Source organism: Physella acuta, unplaced genomic scaffold, assembly GCF_028476545.2.
Source record: "Physella acuta isolate Inbredline_101_S28 unplaced genomic scaffold, ASM2847654v3 ptg000144l, whole genome shotgun sequence".
Classification (NCBI taxonomy): domain Eukaryota; kingdom Metazoa; phylum Mollusca; class Gastropoda; family Physidae; genus Physella; species Physella acuta.
The window spans coordinates 1444920-1458598 of NW_026731663.1; positions in this window are offsets into that span (position 1 = coordinate 1444920).

A 13679-nucleotide genomic window follows, 5' to 3' on the forward strand; every position below is an offset into this window, starting at 1 on the left:
GTGTTCTTAGGGCAAATTGTCAGGTGTTCTTAGGGCAAATTTTCAGGTGTTCTTAGGGCAAAGTGTCAAGTGTTCTTAGGGCATATTGTCAAGTGTTCTTAGTGTAAAGTGTCAAGTGTTCTTAGGGCAAAGTGTCAAGTGTTCTTAGGGCTAATTGTCAAGTGTTCTTATGGCTAATTGTCAAGTGTTCTTATGGCTAATTGTCAAGTGTTCTTATGGCAAAATGTCAAGTGTTCTTAGAGCAACATGTCAAGTGTTCTTTGAGCTACGCGTCAAGCGTTCTTAGGGCTAATTGTCAAGTGTTCTTAGGGCATATTGTCAAGTGTTCTTAGGGTAGTGTCAGGTGTTCTTAGGGCAAAGTGTCAACTGTTCTTAGGGCAAAGTGTCAACTGTTCTTATGGCAAAATGTCAAGTGTTCTTTGAGCTACGCGTCAAGCGTTCTTTGGGTAAAGTAAGTGTTCTTAGTGTCAAATGTTCTCAGTGAATTAATTACCATTGATTTCCATGGACCATATAGCGCCTAATCTAATACTTTACATATGTATGCTGCTACACAGATCTCAAACTTGATAGCGAATAAACATATAATTGATGTAGGTCAGTCGACATAGGGGATTCATTAGTGCTGGTTTATTAATATGCACATAGCATATATCCGAGGGTAAAAATTGATTGCCCCCATAACCATAGGCATAACCCTAGTTCTGACTACGTTTAAGCCACACCATCACTCTTATCGTGTAGTCGCCACCAGCAAAACAAAAATAATACACTATGTTGTACTGCCGCCGCTTTTACAAGAAAATTGGAGTCAAATATCTGTAAGTATCTTGACATATATTTTAAACGACCAGTGGAGTCAAATATCTATTAATATCTTAACTTGCTGACATCTGCCTGTCGTGACAGATGTTTCAAGAGCGGTCACGTGATCTCGACTGCACGAATCCATAGTGGTTATAAACAGAAAGACATTCCTATCTAGATGCTCATAAATCCACCCTCCCCCCTCGCTCAAAAAAAAAAAACAGCTGATATGAGCTCAAGAGAAAAAATAAAAATCAATGAGTGAAAACTTGTGTTTACACTTATGGATGTAAAAGTTGGAACTTTCCTGTGTGAGATGTTTTGTTTCGATATTGGCAGGTGATAGTTTTCATGTTACCCTGGGATTTCTGTGTTTTGAGTAGAAGCCGGTGTTTTAATATATCGATGTAGGTTTATCTTTGATCATTTTTGATATCCATAAACGTGTAAAAACAACGTCTATGTTATAAAGATGTTTTGCTACGTAAACCAGTATTTTAGAAACCCTTTTTTTAATATGGAATATAACCAGAGTTTCTTCCAGGCATATTTTCGGGGGTCCCACACCTCCCACCCTCCCCCACCCGAACGTAATGCAATTTGTTTAGAAAAAATATAATTTTACTAGTGTCCGTCCCTCGGAAAATTTAGCCCGGAGAAAAAAGTCTGAAAGAAACACTGAATATAATGAAATATTATAAATGAAGATGAATTCATTTTAATTTGTGATACATGTATTTTGTAAAATCTGCACAGTAAAACTTGACAGGCAGCCAATCATAAATCATCGATAAATAAGTTACAGGCAAATGTGATATATTTTTTAACGTCATCATACTCGGATGCTGTAATTGTAATAGCTTACCTGTAGGTAATGTAGAAACTACCATACACCTGCGAATTATTTTACAGACATATATTGTGAAAAACAAATGAAAATGTGCTCACGAAAAGCCAAATAAAATAACATCTGTGAACAAACAAACAGAACTACTTAGGCATTTCCTAGAAATTAGCAGTACATTAGCATCCACCATTTTGTAACGAAGATCACATTTTAATTTGATGGATAAGGGTGTCATATCGAAAGAAAAATTATTTCCCTTTACCTGAACTCTCGGAGGAATGAGTTAACAAGGGGACATCCTACACAATCTGGGTGAGTATTGTAAACATTAACTGTTTTCATCATTGTCATCATTGTCATTTGTATGGTCATCTGTGGCTTAGGCACCAATTGGACATGGTGGTCAATTATACATAGATTAAATAAAAACAGATTTTTAGAACGTATACTAGTTTTTAGGACGTTGAAAATTTGGACATTTTAAGCACAAAACGACTGGAACTAGGTGTTTACTTGTTAGCACATGCGGAGAGTGGGCAGGGTAACAGCTATACCCCCCCCCCCCCCCGAAAAACATCAACAAACAAACAAACAACTCAGATGCCAAAAGTCGTCTGGAAATTGTTTGAAATTCTCCAGCAAGTCACAGTTTTTTGTTTATCCAATGATCTCTATACAGAACTGTGGCATTACTTAGGTCCTCAGATGTGTCGTTTTATATTAAGTTTAAACCTGTTTGAAAAAAACAGGAAGTGTATTTTCTACAGCTGAGAGGTCTTTTGTCTTTTTGCAGTCTGGTAATTTCATAGTTGACCGGTATCAATATATGTACTACCAACTATAGGGCATCTTTTTATAGAGGCCGATAATGGTCAGGGGCGACGGCTTGTTTTAGGCACAAAATCGATACTCAATCAGATTTGTTAAACTGATGAAGTGTGGAGTGATGTGAGAGGTGGGGAGTGATGTAAGAGGTGGGGAGTGATGTGGGGATTGATGTGAGAGGTGGGAGTGATGTAAGAGGTGGGGAGTGATGTGAGAGTGATGTGAGAGATGGGGAGTGATGTGAGAGGTGGGGCGTGATGTGAGATGTGGGGGAGTGATGTGAGAGGTGGGGAGTGATGTGAGAGGTGGGGCGTGATGTGAGATGTGGGGAGTGATGTGAGAGGTGGGGCGTGATGTGAGAGGTGGGGAGTGATGTGAGAGGTGGGGTGTGATGTGAGAGTGATGTGAGAGGTGGGGAGTGATGTGAGAGGTGGGGAGTGATGTGAGAGGTGGGGCGTGATGTGAGATGTGGGGGAGTGATGTGAGAGTGATGTGAGAGATGGGGAGTGATGTGAGAGGTGGGGAGTGATGTGAGAGGTGGGGAGTGATGTGAGAGATGGGGAGTGATGTGAGAGTGATGTGAGAGATGGGGAGTGATGTGAGAGGTGGGGAGTGATGTGAGAGGTGGGGAGTGATGTGAGAGTGATGTGAGAGATGGGGAGTGATGTGAGAGGTGGGGAGTGATGTGAGAGGTGGGGAGTGATGTGAGAGGTGGGGAGTGATGTGAGAGTGATGTGAGAGATGGGGAGTGATGTGAGAGGTGGGGAGTGATGTGAGAGGTGGGGCGTGATGTGAGAGGTGGGGGAGTGATGTGAGAGGTGGGGAGTGATCTGAGAGGTGGGGAGTGATCTGAGAGGTGGGGAGTGATGTGAGAGGTGGGGAGTGATGTAAGAGGTGGGGAGTGATGTGAGAGGTGGGGAGTGATGTGAGAGGTGGGGAGTGATGTGAAAGTGATGTAAGATATGGGGAGTGATGTGAGAGGTGGGGAGTGATGTGAGAGGTGGGGCGTGATGTGAGATGTGGGGGAGTGATGTGAGAGGTGGGGAGTGATCTGAGAGGTGGGGAGTGATGTGAGAGGTGGGGAGTGATGTGAGAGGTGGGGAGTGATGTAAGAGGTGGGGAGTGATGTGAGAGGTGGGGAGTGATGTGAGAGGTGGGGAGTGATGTGAGAGTGATGTGAGAGATGGGGAGTGATGTGAGAGGTGGGGAGTGATGTGAGAGGTGGGGCGTGATGTGAGATGTGGGGGAGTGATGTGAGAGTGATGTGAGAGATGGGGAGTGATCTGAGAGGTGGGGAGTGATGTGAGAGGTGGGGAGTGATGTAAGAGGTGGGGAGTGATGTGAGAGGTGGGGAGTGATGTGAGAGGTGGGGAGTGATGTGAGAGATGGGGAGTGATGTGAGTGATGTGAGAGGTGGGGAGTGATGTGAGAGGTGGGGAGGGATGTGAGAGGTGGGGAGTGATGTGAGTGATGTGAGAGGTGGGGAGTGATGTGAGAGGTGGGGAGTGATGTGAGAGGTGGGGAGTGATGTGAGAGGTGGGGAGTGATGTGAGAGGTGGGGAGTGATGTGAGAGGTGGGGAGGGATGTGAGAGGTGGGGAGTGATGTGAGAGGTGGGGAGTGATGTGAGAGGTGGGGGAGTGATGTGAGAGGTGGGATTGCTATGAGAGGTGGGGAGTGATGTGAGAGGTGGGGATAGCTTTGAGAGGTGGGGAGTGATGTAAGAGGTGGGGAGTGATGTGAGAGGTGGGGAGGGATGTGAGAGGTGGGGAGTGATGTGAGAGGTGGGGAGTGATGTGAGATGTGGGGAGTGATGTGAGAGGTGGGGAGTGATGTGAGAGGTGGGGAGTGATGTGAGAGGTGGGGAGTGATGTGAGAGTTGGGGAGCGATGTGAGAGGTGGGGAGTGATGTGAGATGTGGGGAGTGATGTGAGAGGTGGGGAGTGATGTTAGAGGTGGGGAGTGATGTGAGAGGTGGGGAGTGATGTGAGAGGTGGGGAGTGATGTGAGAGGTGGGGAGTGATTTGAGAGGTGGGGAGTGATCTGAGAGGTGGGGAGTGATGTGAGAGGTGGGGAGTGATGTGAGAGGTGGGGAGTGATGTGAGAGGTGGGGAGTGATGTGAGAGGTGGGGAGTGATGTGAGCGATGTGAGAGGTGGGGAGTGATGTGAGATGTGGGGAGTGATGTGAGAGTTGGGGAGCGATGTGAGAGGTGGGGAGTGATGTGAGAGGTGGGGAGTGATGTGAGAGGTGGGGAGTGATTTGAGAGGTGGGGAGTGATTTGAGAGGTGGGGAGTGATCTGAGAGGTGGGGAGTGATGTGAGAGGTGGGGAGTGATGTGAGAGGTGGGGAGTGATGTGAGAGGTGGGGAGTGATGTGAGAGGTGGGGGAGTGATGTGAGAGGTGGGGATTGCTATGAGAGGTGGGGAGTGATGTGAGAGGTGGGGAGTGATGTGAGAGGTGGGGAGTGATGTGAGAGGTGGGGGAGTGATGTGAGAGGTGGGGATTGCTATGAGAGGTGGGGAGTGATATGAGAGGTGGGGAGTGATGTGAGAGGTGGGGAGTGATGTGAGAGGTGGGGAGTGATGTGAGAGGTGGGGAGTGATGTGAGAGGTGGGGAGTGATGTGAGAGTTGGGGAGCGATGTGAGAGGTGGGGAGTGATGTGAGATGTGGGGAGTGATCTGAGAGGTGGGGAGTGATCTGAGAGGTGGGGAGTGATGTTAGAGGTGGGGAGTGATGTGAGAGGTGGGGAGTGATGTGAGAGGTGGGGAGTGATGTGAGAGGTGGGGAGTGATTTGAGAGGTGGGGAGTGATGTGAGAGGTGGGGAGTGATGTGAGAGGTGGGGAGTGATGTGAGAGGTGGGGAGTGATGTGAGAGGTGGGGAGTGATGTGAGAGGTGGGGAGTGATGTGAGGAGTGGGGAGTGATCTGAGAGGTGGGGAGTGATCTGAGAGGTGGGGAGTGATGTGAGAGGTGGGGAGTGATGTGAGAGGTGGGGAGTGATCTGAGAGGTGGGGAGTGATGTGAGAGGTGGGGAGTGATGTGAGAGATGGGGAGTGATGTGAGAGTGATGTGAGAGGTGGGGAGTGATGTGAGAGGTGGGGAGTGATGTGAGAGTGATGTGAGAGGTGGGGAGTGATGTGAGAGATGGGGAGTGATGTGAGAGTGATGTGAGAGGTGGGGAGTGATGTGAGAGGTGGGGAGTGATGTGAGAAATGGGGAGTGATGTGAGAGTGATGTGAGAGATGGGGAGTGATGTGAGAGATGGGGAGTGATGTGAGAGTGATGTGAGAGGTGGGAAGTGATGTGAGAGGTGGGGAGTGATGTGAGAGGTGGGAGTGATGTGAGAGGTGGGGAGTGATGTGAGAGGTGGGGAGTGATGTGAGAGGTGGGGAGTGATGTGAGAGGTGGGGAATGATGTGAGAGGTGTGAAGTGATGTGAGAGATGGGGAGTGATGTGAGAGGTGGGGAGGGATGTGAGAAGTGGGAAGTGATGTGAGAGGTGGGAAGTGATGTGAGAGGTGGGGAGTGATGTGAGAAATGGGGAGTGATGTGAGAGGTGGGGAGTGATTTGAGAGGTGGGGAGTGATTTGAGAGGTGGGGAGTGATCTGAGAGGTGGGGAGTGATGTGAGAGGTGGGGAGTGATGTGAGAGGTGGGGAGTGATGTGAGAGGTGGGGAGTGATGTGAGAGTTGGGGGAGCGATGTGAGAGGTGGGGATTGCTATGAGAGGTGGGGAGTGATGTGAGAGGTGGGGATAGCTTTGAGAGGTGGGGAGTGATGTGAGAGGTGGGGAGTGATGTGAGAGGTGGGGAGTGATGTGAGAGGTGGGGAGTGATGTGAGAGGTGGGGAGTGATGTGAGAGGTGGGGAGTGATGTGAGAGTTGGGGAGCGATGTGAGAGGTGGGGAGTGATGTGAGATGTGGGGAGTGATCTGAGAGGTGGGGAGTGATCTGAGAGGTGGGGAGTGATGTTAGAGGTGGGGAGTGATGTGAGAGGTGGGGAGTGATGTGAGAGGTGGGGAGTGATGTGAGAGGTGGGGAGTGATTTGAGAGGTGGGGAGTGATCTGAGAGGTGGGGAGTGATGTGAGAGGTGGGGAGTGATGTGAGAGGTGGGGAGTGATGTGAGAGGTGGGGAGTGATGTGAGGAGTGGGGAGTGATCTGAGAGGTGGGGAGTGATCTGAGAGGTGGGGAGTGATGTGAGAGGTGGGGAGTGATGTGAGAGGTGGGGAGTGATCTGAGAGGTGGGGAGTGATGTGAGAGGTGGGGAGTGATGTGAGAGATGGGGAGTGATGTGAGAGTGATGTGAGAGGTGGGGAGTGATGTGAGAGGTGGGGAGTGATGTGAGAGTGATGTGAGAGGTGGGGAGTGATGTGAGAGATGGGGAGTGATGTGAGAGTGATGTGAGAGGTGGGGAGTGATGTGAGAGGTGGGGAGTGATGTGAGAAATGGGGAGTGATGTGAGAGTGATGTGAGAGATGGGGAGTGATGTGAGAGATGGGGAGTGATGTGAGAGTGATGTGAGAGATGGGGAGTGATGTGAGAGATGGGGAGTGATGTGAGAGTGATGTGAGAGGTGGGGAGTGATGTGAGAGATGGGGAGTGATGTGAGAGTGATGTGAGAGATGGGGAGTGATGTGAGAGGTGGGAGTGATGTGAGAGGTGGGGAGTGATGTGAGAGGTGGGGAGTGATGTGAGAGGTGGGGAGTGATGTGAGAGGTGGGGAATGATGTGAGAGGTGGGAAGTGATGTGAGAGATGGGGAGTGATGTGAGAGGTGGGGAGGGATGTGAGAGGTGGGAAGTGATGTGAGAGGTGGGAAGTGATGTGAGAGGTGGGGAGTGATGTGAGAAATGGGGAGTGATGTGAGAGTGATGTGAGAGATGGGGAGTGATGTGAGAGATGGGGAGTGATGTGAGAGTGATGTGAGAGGTGGGGAGTGATGTGAGAGGTGGGGAATGATGTGAGAGGTGGGAAGTGATGTGAGAGGTGGGGAGTGATGTGAGAGGTGGGAAGTGATGTGAGAGGTGGGGAGTGATGTGAGAGGTGGGGAGGGATGTGAGAGGTGGGGAATGATGTGAGAGGTGGGAAGTGATGTGAGAGGTGGGGAGTGATGTGAGAGGTGGGAAGTGATGTGAGAGGTGGGGAGTGATGTGAGAGGTGGGGAGGGATGTGAGAGGTGGGGAGTGAAGTGAGAGGTGGGGAGTGATGTGAGAGATGGCGAGATCGCAGAATCGAACGTGGCGAGATTTGCGATTTTAGAAATGTGGAGAAATTTAAAAATCATGTATACTTCACATTATTTTGTAATTAAAGCTCTAAAAGTTGTATCGAACGGCTAATGTTAGAAACATTGGCTTTTTTTAGAAACGAAAAAGTAGTTAAAACCTCAGGGGGGTAATGAAGATCAAAGCCATCCAGGATTACATTCAGACACTTCTAGCACAGCAAGACCTCTGTGCACTGAAGTCCTATAGTCCCTCCGTAACGCCCGGAGCGGTAATAAAAACAGATCTCTTTCTAATTGGGATTTGTCGGGATCACCCATAGTGACAGCTCAGTGTCACACTAATGTTTGTTTCCCGCCAACAGGTCACGTGACGTGAGAATTGGGTCAAGCTATCAACAATCTGAGTTTTAATGAAAATTCCGTCTGCTGGCCTTGGTAGGAAATCCCGAAGACTTTTAACGAGATTAGAAAAAACAACATAAAAACAAAACAAACAAATAAATAAAATCCCAAAATTTCAAAATAGCAATGGCCTATAGCTCTTATTTAACAATAGTTAATATATCTAATATATAAAGCTCAATTCTGCATGTAAAAATAAGTTTGTTTGTTTGTCGTTGACATACTTCGATGGATTTAAGTGTTAGACTATTATCGTACTCATAGTCTAAATTTATGAGTTAAAAAATTACTATTGAAAGTGTTGGGAAATAATTTTCATTTTTCAAACTGATAGTAATAATTGTCGGCATGTTCATTAAACATAATTTAAAAAGAAATAACAAAAATTCTAATTTTGTCTGAAAATTATTTATATTTAGTCCTTTAGCACTTACTTCCCTTTGATAAATTAGGAAAACACAATTACTTCCCTTTATAAAACATTGCATTAGTGGAAAAGAATTTACTTTTTATTACTTTGTTTTGGTGTTGGGAAAAAAATAATTACATAATTAGCGGGGATTGATCAAGTGCAAATGTTGTAGGTATTTTACGAATAAGCTTGGAGTATTATAATTGTTCATTTGGTTTGGTTTGGCACCTACGTTCGTTTAAGTGAGTGCAAAAGACTATGAATAAGTTGGGGTACTGTAGTCGATTATTAAGCTGAAACAGGCGATTCTGCCCCGGGCTAGACTGTGACCACTTTGCGTTTATGTTCGCGTTAGTGTTTTCTTTGCGTTTAGGTTGGGTTTGCGTTAGTGGTTGCGTTTTGATTTGGTTCGTTTTTGTTCTTTCTTTTTTCGTTTTCGTTTGTGTTTTTTTCTTTGGGTTTGTGTTTGTATTTGTGTTTGTGGTTGGTTTTGCGTTTGGATTTGGTTTGTTTTCGTTTGCTTTTTCGTTTGTGTTTTTTTCTTTGGGTTTGTGTTTGTGGTTGGTTTTGCGTTTGGATTTGGTTTGTTTTTGTATGCTATTTCGTTTGTTTTTTTCTTTGTGTTCGTATTGGTGTTTGTGGTTGTGGTTGGGTTTGTTGTTAGGTTTTTGTTTTCGTTTGCTTTTTTGTTTGTTTTTTTCTTTGTGTTTGTATTGGTGTTTGTGGTTGTGTTTGTTGTTAGGTTTTTGTTTTCCTTTGTATTTGTAATTGTGTTAGCGTTATGTTTGCGTTTTGTTGTTTTGGTTGGTTGTGGTTTGGGTGGGCAATGCCGGGTTTATGATGATTACTAAACACACAGGTAACGGTCTTTAACAGAAAGGTTTTTCACAGAAGCCAGAGCAGGGCCTGGCCGGCCCTTAAATAAATTAAAGAACAAAACTACAATAAAACTACAACAACAACAACAATTATAAGCTATTATTGTGCAGTTTTTTTTTTGTTTGATGTTTCTACAGCATTAATTACATCATTGTATAGACTTTAATTTAATGGTGTGATATTTTTCGTTATAGGAGACATTTCGAATGTCCTTCTGTCGGTCTGTCATTAAACTTTTTTAAAGATCATAATTCCCATACCAAAAGGGGAGATAAATGGATAGCACAAGAGAGATATAAATCAGCTGAGTTACGATGGTGAGCTGTTGGTCACGGATGGTTGATTTCACGCCTCAAAGCCGACCATCGGCTAAAAGGGTCAAGTCTTTTAGAGATCGCAAGTTACAAATTGGGGTTTAAAGCAAATATTTTTAGTTTTATTTTATCTGGTGTCGACTTTAAAAAAAAACAAAAACTAGTAGGGCCTACATAATAAAACAAATATTAAAAAAAGTTTACAATAATACGTTTTCTAATGCACCGATCTCGAGTTCGAACCCTCGGGCAGATGAGGCTCGATAGCTGGGGAGAGACAACTCCAAAATGAAACAACTGCTGTCTTGTAGTTTGTTCTTGGTTGTACAAAGGCTATGAAAGCAAATCCAAAAAGAAAAGCAGCCTAAAATGTCAACGTCCAAAATGGCGCATAACCAGTTGACACGTATACTTAATTGTGTTGGAGGGAAGCCATCCCAACACTAAAATTAAGAAAGAAGAAGAAGAAGAAATGCACCGAAAATATAATAATAAAATTGCTTTCTTCAGTAATGAAAACAAGTTTTATTTTGTTATTTTCAGTGCAATTAAAAGCTAAATAATATTGTAACGATTTTTTCTATTAGTTTTAGTTAATGACATTAGCACACACTCACGCGATCTTCTCTGGTCTAAGTCTGATGGGAGGTGTTTAATTAATGAACAGGAAACATGACCGGCGTCATGCAACCTTCTAATGTACTCACCAGTTTCAACAACCTTCTAATGTACTCACCAGTTTCAACCAGTCCTGACCAGCACGCGCCGTTAACCTACATTAAGCCGGGTCTATTGAGTGGACTAAAAACACAAGTTACCTGAGTGAAATTTTTTATGGAATTAGCTGAGATAGTAAACACACATGCATTATTGATGGTGATTTTCCTTATACAATATTTTATACTACAAAACATTCAACACACAAGAAAACATAAAGCTCGCTTTACATTCGTGCACAGGTCGGTTATTTAAAAAAAAATTGTGGGAATATCCACACGAAATCTCATCTTTTATTAGACGACATTGCTGGCACTCTTCTCTACCTAGGTACCAATCAGCCAACCCACTACCAACCTAACCCCTTTTAAACAACAAAGCTTGCACTGCAATTGTCTGTATCCAAGTACTAATGTACTTGCTCGTAGTCATCCTTATCCCCCCCCCCCCCCTCACCCTTACCAAACACAGTGTCACTCCTTGTCCCATGTGGTCAAGGCAAACTTCTCCTGTCGCCCACGAGCATGTCATGTCGATAATCACTGTCGTCACCCTAGTGACCTCAGTGACGTTATCACAGCGATGAACACACGGTTAGAAAAGAAATGTAATCAATTTGACTATCGCCGCCCATGACTAGTGGCGTCCTCTAAAAACATTCAAGCGACAAACACGGAAACTAATGAGTTCTAGTCAGTGTGGGGCCTGAGGCACAGCATTTGCGGTTGTGTTCTAAAAATGATAACAATATTCAGTGTTTGCGTACTCAGGCACTATGCACTAAGAGAATGTAATTTCAGTCACTGGGTTGCACTATGGTGAGATTCTAGTTTTCTAACTGAATACTGAACGTAAGCTTGATAGATCTGCTTCATGAATGTGTTACTTGTCAATCATGGTCCTACACGACCCTGTCCTACACGCCAGTGGCGTAGCGAGGTCGGGTGTCACCCGGTGCGGCACTCAATGGTGTCGACACCCCCCCCCCCAGAGGCGAGCGACCCTTCCCGGGGACAAATTTTCGATTTGCACCCCCCCTCAAACTTTCGATTTGCACCCCCCCCCCTCAAGTTTTTCTCTGTATATTTTGCTATTTTTTGCCTTGGTGTCACCCCCCAAATGGTGTCACCCGGTGCGGTCCGCACCCCCGCCCCCCCCCCCCCCTCGCTACGCCCCTGCTACACGCCACTGTCCTACAAGACCATGTCCTACACGACCGAATAGACACCGTATACCCACCACCCACTACGGCGCTGGCAAAAACCATAAAATTTAGCCAAATCAAACAACAACATCAGTAACACCTCCCGTCAACCTAAACCACACGACCCCCACACCCCCACACTCTAAATGGATCGACCCCTGCAATCTCCTTCCAGAAAGTACGTTGTCTGACGAGCTGTTCAATCAAATCATCTCCCGCTTTCCCCGGTCAATTTAAATAAATTGACCGACTATTCCAAATCAAATCAAGGATTAAAAATATCTATCACGTTGGAAGCCACATACGTGTCTATATGTAATCTATTTGTATATAATTGTAATCAGCGACAAGATAGGACTAAAATTAAAACCTCGGCCTTGAAGAGATCGAAACAGGAAGTGGGTAGAGGAAGGTATGTGTACTAGATCCACTTTAACAGCGCGGAATCGTGTGAAGCAATACGGGTGAAAATAGAACTTTATACAGAGGGTAAGGTTAGAGGCGATATGCGTTTGTTTACAAAGTGATGACATATTCCTGTCGGCAAGGTCAGGGTTTATAAAACGATTATACCCAGAGCCCGTGGGTAGTCACAAACTTTAGACTGTACACGGTTGTGGTGGGTTTCTGACCCCTTTATCCACAGGCGTCTTTTTAAATTCTTGCTAAACGAAACCATTTAAAAGAATAATACTGTATTGCAACAAAGTAGGCTATCTACATTATAACGACTAATTAAATTTTTACTTTCTCGTATATACGAAGTAAAGAGAAAGTCTTGAAATCATGTAAAAAAATACACCTTCCTGAGTCGGAGGAACATAGTTTTGCAATCTGTGTGTGTGGATGTGTGTGTGTCTGTGTGTCGGTAAGCATGATAACTTGAGTACCGTTACAGCTAGGTTGATGAAATTTCATATATAAGTATTATATCAAATTTGTAGTTCTGTATCAACTTTTCAGCGATTTTCGGTGATTGAAAGAGGAACTTATTCTTCTTTCAATTTTTCAAAAGCCTATAGCTTGAGTACTGTTTTAGATAAATAAATGAAATTTCACGTGTAAGTAAAAGATATAATTTTGAGTTATTTCCGTCGAACGGAAGTAGTAATTTACGCTATTTCCGATTTCTTAAAAAACGCATGTAAATTTATAAAGTACTAATAATATTCTGTACTATATACACATATTGTTTGGCGTTTACTTGGAGCGCAAATCTTTTTTCTACGAGATTCTATTCTATTTTAAAAAGTTTAAGTAATTTAACATGGATTAAAAATCATATCTATATCCCGAGTTGCCATCCCCCGTAGTGTTACATAAGAATATTCGAGAAAGTTTAGGGGAGATCACTACCGGTTTATTTCTCTTTAACTCGAAAACCAATCGTGTATTTTTATGCTCTAGACATAACTTAATACCATTTCGTTATTTAAACAAATATTTGAATGTCTTCTAGCTTTTCATAAAGTTATTTTTTATTCGAACACGCACATAGAGGACGTGTTAGAACAAACATTTTTTTACTGTCTCGTATATACGAAGAATAGAGAAAGTCTTGTAATCGTGAAAAAAATAATTCGAGATTTTTGCAAATCTCGACGTTTTACAGATCCCTGAGTCAGAAAAACATAGTTTTGCAATCTTGTCCGTAAGTCTGTGTGTGTGTGTATGTGTGTGTATGTGTCTGTGTGTCTGTGTGTGTAAACACGATACCTTGAGTGCCGTCACAGCTACGTTGATGAAATTTCATATATAAGTATTATATCAAAATCGTAGATCCATATCAACTTTTGAGCGATTTCCGATAACCGGGTGGTACTTTTTCTACTTTAAATTTTTCAAAAGCCCATAACTTGAGTACTATTTCATATAGATAAATGAAATTTCACATGTAAGTAAAAGATCTAATTCTCTACCTTCTGTCAAATTTTCGCTATTCCGATTCTCAAAAAACGCATGTGAATTTATAAAGTACTAATAATATTCCGCACTATTATGCACATTTTATTTGGCATTCTCTTGGTGTGCAATTCTTTTTTCT